The 19,188-nt window shown below is 51.0% G+C and overlaps 1 protein-coding gene across 10 annotated transcripts in view; it reads left to right on the forward strand.

Annotated features, from left to right (window-relative positions):
- Window positions 1–4,488: 4,488 nt before the first annotated feature.
- RALGPS1 (Ral GEF with PH domain and SH3 binding motif 1) overlaps window positions 4,489–19,188 on the forward strand; it is a 399,374-nt gene continuing 384,674 nt past the window's right edge. For 7 of the 10 annotated variants that reach the window (XR_012155323.1, XM_073315014.1, XM_073315020.1 and 4 more), the window contains exon 1: window positions 4,489–4,632. The gene's annotated coding sequence lies outside the window, so the exon portion shown is untranslated. Of the gene's footprint in view, window positions 4,633–7,146; window positions 7,566–8,137; window positions 8,299–18,914; window positions 18,955–19,188 lie in introns of those variants that run through there. The other 3 variants (XM_073315016.1, XM_073315018.1, XM_073315015.1) reach the window with 3 other exon arrangements.

Raw genomic sequence — 19,188 nt, forward strand, 5'->3', positions numbered from 1 at the left:
ATCACTGGCAATTAGGTACATGGATTAACATAAGGCAACGGTCTATCTCCCACCATTTTGCAGGTGATTTACTACAAACTTCAAAGAGAAATTAAGACAGTGACATCAGTACATTTAAATGTTAATTCACAGATCAAAAGAAGATCTTAATAGAATACAGCATAGACGGGAATGTTTGATTACATTGCCAACCTCTACAATATGTATGTAAACACACAAAACACAAACACTATCTACTAATATGTCTCTAAAGGTTGAATCAGGGTCAGTTAGCCTGCTAGTTGCTTAACTCTTTCTGGCCCCATGTCACAAGCTGGGACCCAGGGTTCATGCCCCATTGCTTTATATTGTAGACACAGCCTCACTGGATTCATTCTCTGTGATTCTGCCAAAAGTATCCCACAGTCCTATGGGCTAACATTCTATGTCCTGTGACAGCAAAGTTTGGTTGAGAGTCAAGTTTTTCCACACTGCACCATGAACAGAGGGCCAGAGCAGCCATGCTTTGAGGGTGCTAGGAAGTCTGGAATATAGGTGGTTGGACTGGAGCCCACATAATATAGTGTCACCCCTTATGGGGTCCCAGAGCCCAAGTTCTAGGCTGAACCCAAACATCTCTACTGGAATTTTATAGCCCCGAGCAGCCAGAGCCCTGTGAGCCCAAGTTAGCTGGCACAGGCCAGCTGTGGGTGTTTTAGAGTGCATCTACACTGCTATAAGAGAGCTCAGAGTTGCCATATTCAGCTTGATTGTGTGTTCACTCTGAAGCCTAATGATGAATGTTTAAACATCAATATTGTTAATTAGAGCTAGGAAAACTTGTAACAAGTACCTTACGTGATCATAGAATCATATAAGATTAGGGTTAGAGGAGACCTCAGGAGGTCATCTAGTCCAACCCCCTGCTCAAAGCAGGACCAACCCCCATTAAATCATCCCAGCCAGGGCTTTGTCAAGCCGGGCCTTTAAACCTCTAAGGATGGAGATTGCACCTGGTAACCCACTCCAGTGCCTCAGTGACATACTTTGACTTTTTTGTGTGGAATGTTCATGAACATTACGATGTTCTCAGATGCATTATGACAATATTTGTATAAAAGTTATGTTGCTCAGTTGTTTATCATGTCAGATAAATAATACTGTTTCCATTCTCTAAATGGGTAAGCAGCAGCAGCAATTTGTGCAAGCCACTCTGGAAAAACTATATATTTATAGACTTCTTAAGGGAAGCTGGCAGGCTCTGCAGATATGTTGTCAGAGCCAATCTACAGCAGCAGGTAAAGGTCTTAGTATGTATGACTCAAACCAGCATGGGCAAAGCGCAGCACACCTGTCCTTTGCCATCTCTGCTATCTACTCTAAAACTGAAGGGAAACTCCACAATCACCTGTAGACTCAAACCTCTGTTCCATAATGCATGTACAGGCTCAGTGATAAAACTGGATGTTAAGGGTGAAATCCTAGTCCAACTGAAGTCAATAGGGCCAGAATTTCACCCAAAGACCTTGGTTTTAGTGTAGAGGTGCTGAGATACTACGGTTATGAGTCATATCAGTGGCTGCATATAGCCAGTGTACCCACTGATGCTCCTTCCCCTGCAACCCTAAAAGCATATTTTGCCTTTTTATATGTTTTGAAGTGTTATGGTCACTTACAACACTGTATAAAACGTTCTCTCTATGAATTTCTCTCATCACAAGTCTAAGTATATTTATATGCAAATTAGTTGCCTTCCACAGGTTTCAGAGTAGCAGCCGTGTTAGTTTTTGTGTTTGCAAAAAGAAAAGGAGGACTTGTGGCACCTTAGAGACTAACAAATTTATTTGAGCATAAGCCTTCGTGAGCTACAGCTCACTTCAGCGGATGCATTCAGTGGAAAATACAGTGGGGAGATTTATATACACAGAGAAAATGAAACCATGGGTGTTACCATACACGCTGTAAGGAGAGTGAGATCACTTTAGATAAGCTAATACCAGCAGGAGAGCAGGGAGTGGGGGAGAAATCATCCCCCCCACACACTGTTCCTCAGACGTTTTTATCAACTGCTGGAAATGGCCCACCTTGATTATCATTACAAAAGGCTCCCCCCCCCCCCCCTTCTGAGAATGCCACCATAGAGGTCCTGGATTTCAGTCTCTTTCCTAGCAGCCTAAATTTGGCCTCCAGGATGTCTCTCCTAGCCTTCACTAGGTCATTGGTACCTACATGTACCATAACCACCAGCTCCTCCCCAGCACTACACATAAGTCTATCTAGATGCCTCGAGAGATCTGCAACCTTCACACCAGGCAGACAACTCACCATACGGTTCTCCCAGTCATCACAAACCCAGCTATCTAGGTTTCTAATGATCGAATCTCCCATTACTAACACCTGCCTTTTCCTAACCGCTGGAGAGGTAACCTCAGTGTGAGAGGATACGCCAACATCATCTGGAAGGGGGGTCCCAAATATGGGAAGGTGTCCCTCTGCTCCCGTTGACTGCTCTCCTTCTCTGGGCTTTTCATCCTCCTTAGCAGTGCAGGGGCTGTCTGACGGGTAGATTTGCCCCACCTCCAGTGTCCCAGAAAGCCTCATCAACACACCTCTTTGCCTCCCTTAGCTCCTCCAGTTCCGCCACCCTGGCCTGCAAAGCCCGTACACGGTCTCTGAGAGCCAAAATGCGCAATAAGCGAACAGAGGTGCAGGAATCAGAACAGTGGGTCAAACCTCTGCCCCAGCTAACACGGAGCCCAGCCGCCGCCCGCCCCGGCCCATACTGTCCCCAACCGCCCACCGCCCGCCCCATACTGTCCCCAACCACCGCCCGTCCCGGCCACCGCCCGCCCCATACTGCCCCAACCGCCCGCCGCCCCAGCCACCGCCCGCCCCGGCCCATACTGTCCCCAACCGCCCGCCGCCCCAGCCACCGCCCGCCCTGGCCTATACTGTCCCCAGCCACCGCCCGCCCCATACTGCCCCAACCGCCCGCCGCCCCAGCCACCGCCCGCCCCGGCCCATACTGTCCCCAACCGCCCGCCGCCCCAGCCACCGCCCGCCCTGGCCTATACTGTCCCCAGCCACCGCCCGTCCCGGCCACCGCCCGCCCCATACTGCCCCAACCGCCCGCCGCCCCAGCCACCGCCCGCCCCATACTGTCCCCAGCCACCGCCCGCCCCGGCCACCGCCCGCCCCATACTGCCCCAACCGCCCGCCGCCCCAGCCACCGCCCGCCCCGGCCCATACTGTCCCCAACCGCCCGCTGCCCCAGCCACCGCCCGCCCTGGCCTATACTGTCCCCAGCCACCGCCCGTCCCGGCCACCGCCCGCCCCATACTGCCCCAACCGCCCCAGCCACTGCCCGCCCCATACTGTCCCCAGCCACCGCCCGCCCCGGCCACCGCCCGCCCCATACTGCCCCAACCGCCCGCCGCCCCAGCCACCGCCCGCCCCGGCCCATACTGTCCCCAACCGCCCGCCGCCCCAGCCACCGCCCGCCCTGGCCTATACTGTTCCCAGCCACCGCCCGTCCCGGCCACCGCCCGCCCCATACTGCCCCAACCGCCTGCCGCCCCAGCCACCGCCCGCCCCGGCCCATACTGTCCCCAACCGCCCGCCGCCCCAGCCACCGCCCGCCCTGGCCTATACTGTCCCCAGCCACCGCCCGTCCCGGCCACCGCCCGCCCCATACTGCCCCAACCGCCCGCCGCCCCAGCCACCGCCCGCCCCGGCCCATACTGTCCCCAACCGCCCGCCGCCCCAGCCACCGCCCGCCCTGGCCTATACTGTCCCCAGCCACCGCCCGTCCCGGCCACCGCCCGCCCCATACTGCCCCAACCGCCCGCCGCCCCAGCCACCGCCCGCCCCATACTGTCCCCAGCCACCGCCCGCCCCGGCCACCGCCCGCCCCATACTGCCCCAACCGCCCGCCGCCCCAGCCACCGCCCGCCCCGGCCTATACTGTCCCCAGCCACCGCCCGTCCCGGCCACCGCCCGCCCCATACTGCCCCAACCGCCCCAGCCACTGCCCGCCCCATACTGTCCCCAGCCACTGCCCGCCCCATACTGTCCCCAGCCACCGCCCGCCCCGGCCCATACTGTCCCCAACCGCCCGCCGCCCCAGCCACCGCCCGCCCCCCCAGCCACCGCCCGCCCCGGCCCATACTGTCCCCAGCCACTGCCCGCCCCATACTGTCCCCAGCCACCGCCCGCCCCGGCCCATACTGTCCCCAACCGCCCGCCGCCCCAGCCACCGCCCGCCCCGGCCCATGCTGGCCCCGCGCGCCGCCCTCGGACCGTCGCGCGCCCGGCCCGGCTCGGCTGCCCGCGGAACGCAGAGGGCGCTGCAGCCGCTGCGCACAGAGCTTTTATTTGCATGTTCCCGCCTCTACGCAGCGCTGATTGGTGAACTGTGGTGGCGGGGGTGAGGATTGGCTGAACTGCCTGTCACTGTGGTGAGCCCAGTCCCCGCGGCCGGGCTCGGCCTCACCCTGGCGGCTGCAGCAGTGGGCGGGGGGCTCGGGCCGAGCGGCGGCGGCGGCGGCGGCGGGCCAGGGCGGCGAGGGGACCCCGCGGGGACCCCCGCCCCTCCTCCCCTCCTGCTGTGGGCACAGCAGCCGGCCGGCCTCGGCCTTCGGGAGCAGCGCGCAGGTGAGACCCGCCCGCCGGGGCAGGCGAGACCCAGAACCGCCCCCATCCCTGAGGCTTTGCCGGCGGCCAGGGGGGCCTCGGGGCTCCCGCTTCCTGGGGCCCCGCGTCACCTCAGGCGCCCCCTGGCGCCGCTCGCGACTGGGAAACCCCCCCCCCACGGCCGGCGGTCCCGCCTGCACCCTCCCCGAGACCCCTCCCCCCCCCCACGCCCGGCGGTCCCGCCTGCACCCTCCCCGAGAGCCCTCCCCCCCCCACGCCCGGCGGTCCCGCCTGCACCCTCCCCGAGACCCCTCCCCCCCCCACGGCCGGCGGTCCCGCCTGCACCCTCCCCGAGGGCCCTCCCTCCCCCACGCCCGGCGGTCCCGCCTGCACCCTCCCCGAGGGCCCTCCCTCCCCCACGGCCGGCGGTCCCGCCTGCACCCTCCCCGAGACCCCTCCCTCCCCCACGCCCGGCGGTCCCGCCTGCACCCTCCCCGAGCGCCCTCCCCCCCCCACGGCCGGCGGTCCCGCCTGCACCCTCCCCGAGCGCCCTCCCTCCCCCACGCCCGGCGGTCCCGCCTGCACCCTCCCCGAGAGCCCTCCCCCACGCCCGGCGGTCCCGCCTGCACCCTCCCCGAGAGCCCTCCCTCCCCCACGGCCGGCGGTCCCGCCTGCACCCTCCCCGAGACCCCTCCCTCCCCCACGCCCGGCGGTCCCGCCTGCACCCTCCCCGAGGGCCCTCCCTCCCCCACGCCCGGCGGTCCCGCCTGCACCCTCCCCGAGACCCCTCCCCCCCCCACGGCCGGCGGTCCCGCCTGCACCCTCCCCGAGACCCCTCCCCCCCCCACGCCCGGCGGTCCCGCCTGCACCCTCCCCGAGAGCCCTCCCCCACGGCCGGCGGTCCCGCCTGCACCCTCCCCGAGAGCCCTCCCTCCCCCACGCCCGGCGGTCCCGCCTGCACCCTCCCCGAGAGCCCTCCCCCCCCCACGCCCGGCGGTCCCGCCTGCACCCTCCCCGAGAGCCCTCCCTCCCCCACGGCCGGCGGTCCCGCCTGCACCCTCCCCGAGAGCCCTCCCCCCCCCACGGCCGGCGGTCCCGCCTGCACCCTCCCCGAGAGCCCTCCCCCCCCCACGGCCGGCGGTCCCGCCTGCACCCTCCCCGAGAGCCCTCCCTCCCCCACGCCCGGCGGTCCCGCCTGCACCCTCCCCGAGAGCCCTCCCTCCCCCACGCCCGGCGGTCCCGCCTGCACCCTCCCCGAGAGCCCTCCCCCCCCCACGCCCGGCGGTCCCGCCTGCACCCTCCCCGAGACCCCTCCCCCACGGCCGGCGGTCCCGCCTGCACCCTCCCCGAGAGCCCTCCCTCCCCCACGGCCGGCGGTCCCGCCTGCACCCTCCCCGAGAGCCCTCCCCCCCCCACGGCCGGCGGTCCCGCCTGCACCCTCCCCGAGAGCCCTCCCCCCCCCACGGCCGGCGGTCCCGCCTGCACCCTCCCCGAGAGCCCTCCCTCCCCCACGCCCGGCGGTCCCGCCTGCACCCTCCCCGAGAGCCCTCCCTCCCCCACGCCCGGCGGTCCCGCCTGCACCCTCCCCGAGAGCCCTCCCCCCCCCACGCCCGGCGGTCCCGCCTGCACCCTCCCCGAGAGCCCTCCCTCCCCCACGGCCGGCGGTCCCGCCTGCACCCTCCCCGAGAGCCCTCCCTCCCCCACGCCCGGCGGTCCCGCCTGCACCCTCCCCGAGAGCCCTCCCTCCCCCACGCCCGGCGGTCCCGCCTGCACCCTCCCCGAGAGCCCTCCCTCCCCCACGCCCGGCGGTCCCGCCTGCACCCTCCCCGAGAGCCCTCCCTCCCCCACGCCCGGCGGTCCCGCCTGCACCCTCCCCGAGAGCCCTCCCTCCCCCACGCCCGGCGGTCCCGCCTGCACCCTCCCCGAGGGCCCTCCCTCCCCCACGGCCGGCGGTCCCGCCTGCACCCTCCCCGAGAGCCCTCCCTCCCCCACGGCCGGCGGTCCCGCCTGCACCCTCCCCGAGAGCCCTCCCTCCCCCACGGCCGGCGGTCCCGCCTGCACCCTCCCCGAGAGCCCTCCCTCCCCCACGGCCGGCGGTCCCGCCTGCACCCTCCCCGAGAGCCCTCCCCCACGGCCGGCGGTCCCGCCTGCACCCTCCCCGAGAGCCCTCCCTCCCCCACGCCCGGCGGTCCCGCCTGCACCCTCCCCGAGAGCCCTCCCCCACGCCCTCCGAGACCGCTTCCGCCCCCTGCCCCCAGAACCTCCCTGCCCCACGCTTGCCAAGCCTCCTACACCCCATCCCTGCGACTCTTTCCTCGCCCCCCACGCTCCTGGGACTCCCTGCTCCTCACCGCTGAGACCCTTCCCCACACACCGCTGGGATCCCCCTGCTGCCTCCTATCCCTGAGACCACTCTCCACCCACGCGCGGGACCCTCCCCTGCTCCACCCAGACCACCTCCTGCCCCGCCAGGCTTGGGATGCCCCCCACCCGCCCATCCCTGAGGTCCCTCAGCCCCACGCCTGGGACTTGCTACCCACCTGCTGGAACTGCCTGCTCCCATCCCCCTTGTCACCTACCTCGGGACCCCTTCTTCCCCCTAGACCCCTCGCCAGAAATCCCCGGATGCGCCCCACCTTCTCCATTCCCGAGACCCCACACCACACACCCTTGGGACACACCCCCACAGCCTATTCCTGACACCCTCCCGTTCCTGTCACTTGCCCTCAGCCCTCCCAGCAGGTGGGTCCCGGGGATACCCCCTCATCTATGTTGCAAACTCCTCTCCAGGGTCTGGTGAGATCAGAACTGCCTCCCATCTCTATCACTCATTCTTCCCAGGATAGGCGAGACCCTGGAATGCTCTCCCTTGCTTATCTCTGTTACAAACACTCCCCTACCTCGGGGTATTCCTGAGGCACCTCTCCACTCCCACAGCTGCACACTCTCAGAAGGTGAGACCCTGGGACCACCCCCATCCCTATCACTTACCCCTGCTCTCTTGAAACAAGTGGTACCCAGGACTGCCCTGCTCATCCATGTTCCTGGCAGATCTTGCCACACATCCTTGGTACAATTGAGACCCTGGGACATCTTCACATAGCTGTCACAAATATGCTAGGATATCTCTGAAACACCCGCCAGGACAGGTGACACTTTGGGATACCCCCTCACTCCAGGTCAGGTGAGACCCAGAACTGCATCCACAATCTCTTTTGTGCATGTAATAGGTGAGGCCAATCCCTAAGATACCCCATTCCTGTTACTCACCTTCCCCCATCCCAAGACCAGGTGAGATCCAGAACCCCCCCCCACACACACACACACAAGATCCTCCCTACCCTCATCCCTGTCACATCTAGCTGGGATAGCTGAGACTTTGCAGTCCTCCCACCTAGCCCATTCCTGCCTGTGTTTTTCACTCTCTTTCACACACAGTTCAGATGAGATCCCAGGAATCCTCTTCTCTGCCCTAACACTGAGATGCCCAGGCGCCCTCACCATTGCTGTCTCCTCCTTTCTCCAGGATTAGAGGGACCCAGGACACCTGCCTATTTCTGCCACTGGCACCTGGCATCCCCAGGACCTCCTAGCTCTAGGACACACACAGGGGATAGGTGAAACCACAGGCTTGCCCCTTGTAGAGACTTGAATCTCCTATCTCTGTGACACATCCCACAAAGCTAGGTATGTGAGACTGGGTCCCGTTGGGGAGTGTCCTGACTCCTTTCCCAGCTTTCTGCTTTCCCATTCCCCCAGGACAAGTTAGATCTTGGAAGAAACTCAGGAGCCACATTTTGAGGATGGTGAGATGGTGTACCCCCCTGGAACTAATGGGCCTTGGGATTCTCACACCCCCTCCCCTTGTACCTTGTCAGACCTGGGGACCCTCCCCCATCCAGTCTCTCCTCTCCTCTCCTCTCCACTCCCATTCCATGTGATAGGTGAGTCATAATCTCCCTACCTCATGGTTGATGTGTATTTGGTTGGGACTGGGCACCTCTGAGACTGGTAAGTCCCTTTCACTGTCTGTCCTTGGACAAGTGGAAGGAGAGGGGTGGTGGCTAGGTTTCCCCATTGTCAAGTGCCTGCCCTAGAGCAGTGGTTCTCAGCCAGGGGTCCGAGGCCCCCTGGGGGGCTGTGAGCAGGGCCAGCATTAGACTATCTGGGGCCCAGGGCAGAAAGCCGAAGCCCTGCTGCATGGGGTTGAAGCCCAGGCTATGAGCCATGCCACCCAGGACTGAAGCCGAAGTCTGAGCAATGTAGCTTCATGGGGGCCCCTGTGGCATGAGGCCCCAGGCAGTTGCCCTGCTTGCTACCCCCTACTGCTGGCCCTGGCTTTTATATGCAGAAAACCAGTTATTGTAGCACAGTGGGGTTTTGGAGTTTTTATAGCATGTTGGAGGGCCTCAGAAAGAAAAAAGTTGGGAACCCCTGCCCTAGAGCATGACTAGGGTAAATCAATTTGTTCATCATCACCATGTGTGTGTGTGGAGGGGGACTGTTGTTAATATTGACACTTTCCTCCTTTGCAAATACTTCTGCATTTTATGCAAAATAGAGAGATGAAAACTTGTCCAAGGTGTATATATTTCTCTTTCCATCGGGTAATTTTTTGTTCCTATCCGTTACAGTGCAAGTGTGTGGTATTCATATTATCACAGTTTCTTTGTTTATAGGATTCATGCACCCTCCCATCATCACCTCAGACACCCTGTAAGCAGCAATAATGTGAACAATCTATAGTATTGATGTCTCCTACTCTAGATTTGGTGCCCAGTCTAAGAGGCATTAACCAGCTCATTCAGTGAGACGGCCCTTCGTAGGGTGGGGGGTCAAAAGCCTTTACAGCTGTTCGGTTTTCTATGGTTGTAATATAAATAAACTCAAAATCTTTCCATTTTTTTCCTCCCCTTTAAGAAGTCTGTGAAGAGCCTTGTAGTATTTTAAGGTTTTGGCTAAATAGAAAGGAAGCCTTTGCATTTCATTGCCTCTTCTATGTGTTAGTAAGAAAGTAGATGGTGTATTAATTAAAATTTCTTTTGGACAGAGAGATTTGCAATATTGGTAGTTGGCTTCTGTATAGTGCAGTGATAAATGCCTGAGAGATATGGACAATTAACTAGTACTGCTCATTCTCTGCACTGTTGTTTCAGAATATAGGAATGGAATTTCCAGCATTTTGATAATTTCATGAGGAGGGTGTGAGGAAGTCTTGGAAGTGGAGGTGCTCTTTGGGTTGTAAGATTCAAAGGATGTTGTGCTTTTTCAGGAAGACACATACAATGAGGGCTACCCTTGTAAACTGCAACCCTGCTGAGCAGGACATGGTGAGGGTAGGTGGAAGGCACAGACAGCTGTAGCAGAGGATGCTTTGTGAGATAATTTGGGAAACTAATCACATATTGTTTGGGATGACACTCTACAAATACAATTTAGAACTTTGTTTGACAGATATGTTCTGATTGCATTTTGTAAATGTGTCTTTTTTTTTGCTTCTGAGAATATGGATGACTAATGTTTTGGCATATAATGAAAAGGGTTACAGTTGAATTATGTAATTGAAGAACCCAAACATGCCTTTTGCATGTAGTTGTTGTCCTAGATAGACTAATATTCTATGATTCTATGATTCTAACTGAAACCAATGAAATGGAACAAATGCAGACTATTGCCTTATTAAAATTATTTTTTATTAACGCAGCTGTTTACTATAGAAAAACTTATTCTGTGTCCCAAAGAGATTACAATTGAAGATAACAATGTTTATTTGTATCTTGTCTAGCAGATGCTTAGTAATCAAAACTGGGCTTACTTTCATAATGAATATTGATTATGGGACTGGCAGTTATTTTTGGTGTGTGGAAAAGGGGTAACAAAAATAAGTGAGAGGGAATGATCTGTATAAAGTTTTTTCTTTGTTTGCAAAGTTTGTTCTTCTCGTGATGGGATCCGTTTGAAGAACAATTTAATAGGATATTGTCACCTGAATTATATTTTGTAAACAAACACATTTTATTTATCTGTGATAAACGTGTTTACTGTAGATTATGAACAGTGAAGATTCTAAAAATCCAGTTTACTTGTCACTATTTTATGTTTTTAGCTTACTTGTATTTCCCTACCTTGAGTAATATAAATCTATTAATTTAGTTTCACTTTTGTTTATAGTCAATTTCACTTTTAAGTTCTAGTTCTTAGTGCTAAAATGTTTGAATTCAAACTCTGTATGGGGAAATGTTGATTTGCTTAAAAACACTTATTGGATTTTTTTTAAAATGGAAACATTGTTATTGATCTTATATTTACCAAATGTAAGTTGCTTTAAATCAAATTAATCACAGTCCAGTTCATACATATAATTCTTCAGTACTAAAAGAATTCCGCCAAATTCTTAAACCTTACCACTTGAATGTAATTCGAATTATATTTTTCTGAGTTCTCCAACATTTTCCCCAAATAATATTAGTGTAATTGAACAGAATGAAGTGTTTTATTTTAGCCTAGCATTCTTTTTGGCCAGGCTGATCTATTTTTCAGGGAAGAGCAAGATTTTATGAGGATTTGTTCTGTAGAGGAGGCCCAACAAGGAGTAAAGTGTTAATAAAAGCCCCTGTTTTTGTGAACATTAATTAATATTAAACAATGAAATGTTGTCCAAGATTTTATATTATCGCTGATGACTCCTACCGAAATAAACACCATAAAACTACTTCAACAACTTCCCCTTATTCCCTTTCTCTTTAGTTGTGTAGTCTTTCATAGGGAGGAAATTCCGTCTTTGAAAGCCCTTTTTTTTTCCTCCTCAGTTAGTTGTCCATTTTTGGGAAAAAGAGAGTATTTAGATAGTGGGTTTTGTTGCTACTTTTGTGATTGAGGTATGATCCTTCTTGTGTGCATTTGTCTTGTTTTGTCTTAAAGAGAAAAGTGGGAAGGGAAAAGAATAGCAAAGACAGAAAATGTGGTTTCTTTCTGTTTGTCTTTCTCAATTTCAGACTAGTTGCTGGGGAACCAGAAGGCACAGCATATGATCTTATCAGCCACACTGAGACCTTGCAAACTTTTACCAGTGCCAGGCTGTTTCAGGCATTACTGTACTTTTACCTGCCTTTCTAGTCACAGGCTCATGGCAATGTTGCAAAAAGTAGAGTTGTTTTAGCTGGCTAAGCCAGACTCTTATATGACAGAAGACAAAAAAAGGAAGATAGGAAATAGGAGAAATAAGATAGGGAATGAAAAATGACAGTAGCAAAGGGCTAGTAGTAGGAACCTCAGGTTCACATTTTAGTTGAACCTGATGGAGGTGGTAATTATAGAATCACGGCTGGAATGGCTAAAATGTAGGGCTGAAAGGGACCTTGATGTCATCTACTCCATCACTTCATGCTAAATCAGGATCAAGTATACCTGGACCATCCCTGACAGGTGTTTGTCTAACCTATTCTTAAAATCTTCTCCAGTGATGGGGATTCCATAACCCCCTTGGTAACCTGTTCCAGTACTTTGCTATCCTTATAGAATCATAGCAATGTAGGACTGGAAGGGACCTTGATAGGTCATCTAGTCCAGCCCCATGGACTGAGAGGCAGGATTAAATATGATGTTAGACCATCCTTGACAGGTGTTTGTCTAATCTATTCTTAAAACCCACCAATATCCGATATTTCACAGCCTCCCTAGGTAATTTGTTCCAGTACTTAATACCCTTACAGTTAGAAAGGTGTTCCTTATGCCTAACCTAAATCTCCTTTGCTGCAATTTAAGCCCATTACTTCCTGTCCTGTCCTCAGTGGATAAGGAGAACAATTTATCATCATTCTCTTTATAACAACCTTTTACATACTTGAAGATTGTTATAATGACCACCCTCAGTCTTCTCTTCTCCAGATTAAACAAATCCATTTTTTCCATCTTTTCTTTTAGTTCATGTTTTCTGGACCTTAACTCATTTTTGTTACTCTCTCCTGGACTTTTTCCAGTTTGTCCACATCTTTCCTGAAGTGTGATGCCCAGAACTGGGCACAGTACTCTAGTTGAGGCTTTATCAGTGCTGAGTAGAGTGGAAGAATTACTTCTTGTGTCTTGCTTACAACATTCCTACTAGTACATCCCAGAATGATGTTCACTTTTTTTTTTTCAGCAATATTACATTGTTGACTCATATTTAGTTTGTGATCTGCTATAAGCCTCAAATCCTTTTCTGCAGTATTCCTTCTTGGCAGTCAGTTCCCATTTTGCCTATTTGTGCAATTTCTTATTCCTTCCTAAGTGGAGTACTTTGCATTTGTTCTTATTGAATTTCATCCTATTTAATTTAGGCCATTTCTCCAGTTTGTCAAGATCATTTTGAATTCTAATTCCTATTGTCAAAAGCGCTTACAACCTGACCAGCTTGGCATCATCCTTTAAACTTTATATTTGTACTGTCTATGCCATTATCCAAATAATTTATGAAGATATTGAATAAAATTGGACCAAGGACAGATCCCTGCCAGATCCCACTTGACATGCCCTTTCAGCTTGCCTGTGAACCAGTAATTACTATTCTCTGAATATGGTTTCCCGACTGATTGTTCACCCACCTTATAATAGGTTCACCTAGGCTATATTTTCCTAGTTTGCTTATGAGGTCATGTGAGACAGTATCAAAACCCTTACTAAGGTCAAGATATATCACATCTACTGCTTTTCCCCATCTACAAGACTCAGTACCCTGTCAAAGAAGGATATTGGGTTAGTTTGACATGATTTGTTCTTGACTAATTCATGTTGAATGTTACTTATCACCTTAATATTTTCTAGGTACTTACTGATTGATTGAATTATCTTTCTTGGTACTGCAGTTAAGATGACTGGTCTATAATTTCCTGGGTTGCCCTTACTACTCCTTTTTATAAATAGGTACTGTATTTGCTGTTTTCCAGACCTCTGGGATCTCTCCCATCCTCCATGAGTTTTCAGAGATAATTGCTAATAGCTCAGAGATCTCTTCAGAATATCCTTAGATATTCTAGGATGTATTACTCAGGCCCTGCTGACTTGAAGATACCCTTAGACAAGTTAGATATGTCTACACTGTAATTAGGCACCCGCGGCTGGCCAGCCCCAGCTGACTCATACTGAGGCTGCGGAGCCGTTTAATTGCTCTGTAGGCATTTGGGCTTGGGCTGTAGCCCGAGCTCTGTGACCCTGCCACCTCACAGGGTCATAAAGCCTGGCTCCAGCCTGAGCCCAAATGTCTGTACCACAGTTAAAGTGCCCCTAAGCTCAAGCCCCCTGAACCCGAGGCAGCTGTCACCAGCCAGCCACAGGTTTCTAATTGCAGTAGAGACCAACCCGAAGTAATTCTTTATTTGTTCTTTCCTTAATTCAGCCTCAGATCCTACCCCATATTACAAGGATGTTCACTATGTTAGTCATCCAATTACTGCTAATCTTTTCGGTGAAAATTGAAACAAAAATGGCATTTAATACTTTGGCCAATGCTGCATTTTTTGTTGTCTTTCCCTCCTCATTGTGTAATGGCCTACACTATCCTTGGTCTTCCTCTGGCTTCTAATGTACCTGTAAAATGTTTTCTTGTTACCCTTATCCCTAGGTAGTTTAATCTCATTTTGTTTCTTGGTTTTTCTAATTTTGTCCATACGTGTTTGTATTTTTGTGGGGTTTTTTGTTTGTTTGTTTTTTAATATTCATCATTTTTAACTTGAACTACTTTCCACTTTTTTTTTATGATTCTTGGGGCTGGGGAAGAGGGTTGGGGTGCAGGGGTGTGAGGGCTCCGACTGGGTTTTCCGGCAGGCCCCCAAGCCCACACCCCCAGCCGGAGCCCTCACACCCCTGCACCCCAACCCTCTGCCCCAGCCCTGAGCCCCCTCACACACCCCGAACCTCTCAGCCCCACCCCCACCACATTAATTTTGTTATGTGCGCCAATATGAAGGTTATGTGTCACACAACACCTCCGTATTGGTGCACATAACAAAAGTCATAACATGGATGGGAAAAATTAGAGGGAACACTGACCACCACCATTCCAGAACTTGGGGACAGTTATCCTTTTCTTCCAGGAGGAGTGCACACCAACATTGTGATTCTTCAGATACGTGAGAAGAACTGCTCTTCAGTACTGAGGCAGCATCAGTTCGTCACTGTACAGTAGCCTGGGGTACCATCCATGGGATACCCGTTGAGTCCAGTATTGATGACACAGAGATGTTTAAATATTGGACATTTTCAGGGCTGCTACTTGTTCTTCCATACATATTTGTACCAAATATGCTGTTACAGTGGCATCTCAGTCAGATCCAAACTTTGTGAAGGCAGTCCTGCAGTCATTATTTAAATAGACTCCAAGACCCACCTTCTACGCGTACTGCATGTGTTATATTAGTGGAATATATGTCTGCAACCACTCAAAGAAGAAAACATTGTTACTTACTTGTTCTGTGACAGTTGTTCTTCAAGATAAAGGTGCAGATGCGTATTCCACAATCCACTTTACATTCCTTCTGCATTAGAGTCTCTGCTTTTGACATTCGGTACAAAGGAATAGAGGGGAGTTGGGATGGTGCTGCTTCTTAAATAGTTAGGTGAAGGGCTAATGGGCACAGCGTGTGAGCACCGCCCCATGGGTACTGCTAGGCAAAGTACTGTGGCTTTGGCGCGCTGGGTGTGAACTTGGAGGGTTGTTGGGTATGGGTGGGAAAAGTATGGAACAGGTTTTTTTGGTGGGAGGGGAGGAATTGTTAGGGAGCTTCCCCCATGCAGACCCTGGCTGACCCCTAGCCTCTCCCATTCAGTCAGGCACAACTGCCATGTCCTCATGTGTCCCTGTACCCCCATGTGTCCTTGCACCCTCTCCCCACACTCAGACACTCACTCACCCCATCCCCATGTGGCCCTGCACCTCCTCCCTGTCCCTATATGGTGCTGTACCCCGTTCCCATGTGTGTCTGTGTCCCCACTCAGCCACCCTCTATCCCTATGTAGCGCTGCACTCCCTCCCCAATCACCATGTGGCCCTGTACCTCCCTTCCCTCTGCGGTCCCATTCAGCCCCTGCCCCAGTCTATACTCCCCCACTAACCTGTAGGAGCCCCTGTCTGACCCCCAGCACCCTATGCTGTCTGTCTCCCCACAGCCCCTATCTCCTGACCTGGCCTGATAGGTCCTGTGAGCAAGGTAGTCTCTTTCTCTTCCCTCGCTGGCTGGGAGCTGCTGCTTTGTTCTATCGCCACAGCACTCTCTGATGGGAAAAAGGTGGAACTGAAGCAACATTTCGGCAGAAGGTTTTTTCTGCGCAAAATTTTTAAAATATGCATGGTTCATTAATTATGTGCTTGCACAGTAGCACAGAATTCCCCCAGGAGTAATACGAATTTATTTCTTGTGCTGTTTGTTTTTCGTATTTCATTTCAGTTTGCCCACTAACTAAAGATGAAAGTTGTTTTTTCATTTACTGGTTCTCTTCCACTAGCACAATATTACAATATTTGTTTTGCAAACAGTGCAGAAAATGTTTAAATCTAATTTTTTTTTCAATTGAAAATAGGAAAAAATATGAAAACATTAATTTGAATGTTGGGTTTAATAAAACTTTTTAAAACAAGCATATTTTGAACCTCAGATATGTGATATGTTGAAAAATTATTAAAATATATAAAAAAGCATGCAATCATGAGAACAAAACTTGGACACTAAAATCTTTCACTAATGGTGGTGGTGGAGGAGTAGTCAGTAATCACAGTTTGACTTTAAAGCTTTTTCAAGATGCTTTTCAGTGTTCTAGCATGTGGGCCTTGATCTTGCAAACACTTATGCACATGCACAACTCTACTACTGTGAGAAGTCACCCGTTTCAGTGGGGTTAGTCGCAGTAGCAAAATAAATCGTGTGTCAAAGTTTGCAGGATCAGGGCTTAAGGCAGCGACTGTTATAGTTTCCATTAAAAAAACCTGTATTAACATACTCTAAAACTTGTGAAATTTCATTAACATCGAGTGTTGCACTGAATATTTTATTTTGTGTTATTTTATCGTTGTGGACTTTCACACTTGTGTTAACGTTCTTGGTAATCTTATACTCATGTCTTGAAAAACCTGCCCAGCATCTAGTAGCGAAAAATTAAGCCAATTAGCCAGGGTCCAAATTATTGCCATTTTGTAACTTAAAGGGCTCAGTCAGTTGTTCACTCTAATCAGTTGTGGCAATTTTCAGTGACCTTTTTATTTAATAAATTATTTTGCACTGGCCTTTGGCTAGTAGTTTTAGTTCTCTGGCTATTGTCTAGCAAAATTTCTAGAGTGTATGTATGAGAGGGTAGTTGAGTGAATGTGCAGGAGAAATTAATAGGATAAATTAGTAAAAAGAATGATACTGTGAGATTTTGGAAGATAAATGTGAGAAGGAAAGAGAAAATACAGGCGAGAAGGTAGAGAACTCAATGTAGACAAAGATATAAAGGTGCAAAGGTATGACGGATCTGGGGATCATAGTGGATCATAAACTAAATATGAGTGAACAGTGTAACACTATTGCAAAAAAAAGCAAATATCATTTTGGGATGTATTAGCAGGAGTGTTGTAAGCAAGACGTGAGAAGTTATTCTTTCTTTCTACTCCACACTGATTAGGTCTTAACGGGAGTATTGTGTCCAGTTCTGAGCACCACATTTCAGGAAAGATGTGGACAAACTGGAGAAAGTCCAGAGAAGAACAACAAAAATGATAAAAGGTCTAGAAAATATGACCTATGAGGGAAGATTGAAAAAATTGGGTTTGTTTAGTCTGGAGAAGAGAAGATGAGAGGGGACATAACAGTTTTCAAATATGTAAAAGGTTGTTACAAGTAGGAGGAAGAAAAATTGTTCTCCTTAAACTCTGAGGTTATGATAAGAAGAGTGGGCTTAAATTTTAGCAAGGGTGGTTTAGTTGGGATATTAGGAAAAACTTCCTAACTGTCAGGATAGTTAAGCACTGGAATAAATTGCCTAAGGAGGTTATGGAATTTCCATCACTGAAGATTTTTAAAAGCAGGTTAGACAAATACCTGACAAAGATAGTTTAGATAATACTTAGTCCTGCCATGAGTGCAGGGGACTGGACTAGATGACTTCTCGAGATTCCTTTCAGTCCTATGAGTCTATGATTCTATAAGGAGGAAAAGAGGAAAATGTCCTGGAAAAAAATTTAGGAAGAGATCCACCACAAGCTATTATAGCAAAGAAGGAACAAGTGGAATGAAGCCAGGAAAGGAAAGGAAGTAAAATAAAAGCAAGAAGATGTAGAAAGCTACACTTTTTAAAAAGTCTTACTAAATAAAATGTGTCACAAATGAACTATGAGAATGTCTTGTCTAGGCTGTCAGCTGTACTGTAGTGCTTATATAGTGGGAGAGAAGAGAAAAAGTAGCTGGAACCACCATCTTTTAGAACTGAGTAAAACTTTGAATTTCCATTCTGTGGGAAATTCCAACACTTTAATGTTTGTTTTTGTCCCAAAATGGGTCAAAAGGTGAAATTTTTCACAAAATGGGAATTCAAAAAAATTTCAATTCAGAAATGTTGAAACTTTTTTTTTGACATTTTTGATAGAAATGAAATATTTCTGCATTCCTGAAATCTAAATTGTTTTGTTGACCTGAAACTCTTCCTTTAGAGACAGATGATCATTAAACTGCATTCCTCTTGCCTTATGGGAGTTGTAGTTTGGGACCCCATTGTCTCCTATGCACTGGGCTCCCTGGAGGACTACATCTCCCACAATGCAATGCAGTGCCAACTGACTTAGTTGTTTCGTTCCTCAGTGGAGTCAAGTGACTCTGGATGCATCCAGGGAGATGTAGTCCAGCCAAGGAACCTGAAGGGCCTTTAGTTTCCTCTACAGACGAGGCTTCCTGGCAGGAATACATTTTCCATGATACATCTTAAGGGCCAGATTCATCGGTATACTTCAGCTGCTTTTTGTTGCTCTGTGATGCTGTAAACTGAGTTTAATTGTCCAGTGTGCCCTGGCTCCTTTGTGCTCCTCTAGTGTACTGGTAAAATTGCCCTTAAAAGATGAATTTTTTAAAAAAAGATTTAAGGTTGATACTGCATATTATCAGTTCTTGAGAAATATTGCATAGTAGCTTTCTCTGTGGGTTTCTGGTTTAGTGTTCATGTATACAGCTTTTAATAATTGTGTTTAAAAAAAAAAAAGGAAATTTCCAGACCAAAAACTATGCTAACATAAGGGTAAGTTTTAGAATACTTATTAGCAACAATAAGGTAAAAACATAACAGGGATATTTTAATTATTACAGAACTGAACATTTGAAATTAAGGAAATTCAGATATGTTAAGGTAAGAAATGCACAATTAAAGCACCCAAAGAACCTTAACTTGGCCAGGCCCCATGGGGCTGGGGAAGAAGCGCCAACCTGTCCCTCTCCACCCCTAGCTCTGGTCCCTTCCCACCCCCAGCCATGTCCTTGGCTCCCAGCCTTGCGCCTGTCCCCAGCTTCAGCGTGGCTCTGCACCAGCCCCCAGCCTTGGCTGCTAGCTGTGGCTCCGTTCTTGGGCCAGGGCCGAGGCTGG

The sequence above is a fragment of the Lepidochelys kempii genome, chromosome 16 (assembly GCF_965140265.1).
Source record: "Lepidochelys kempii isolate rLepKem1 chromosome 16, rLepKem1.hap2, whole genome shotgun sequence".
Classification (NCBI taxonomy): domain Eukaryota; kingdom Metazoa; phylum Chordata; order Testudines; family Cheloniidae; genus Lepidochelys; species Lepidochelys kempii.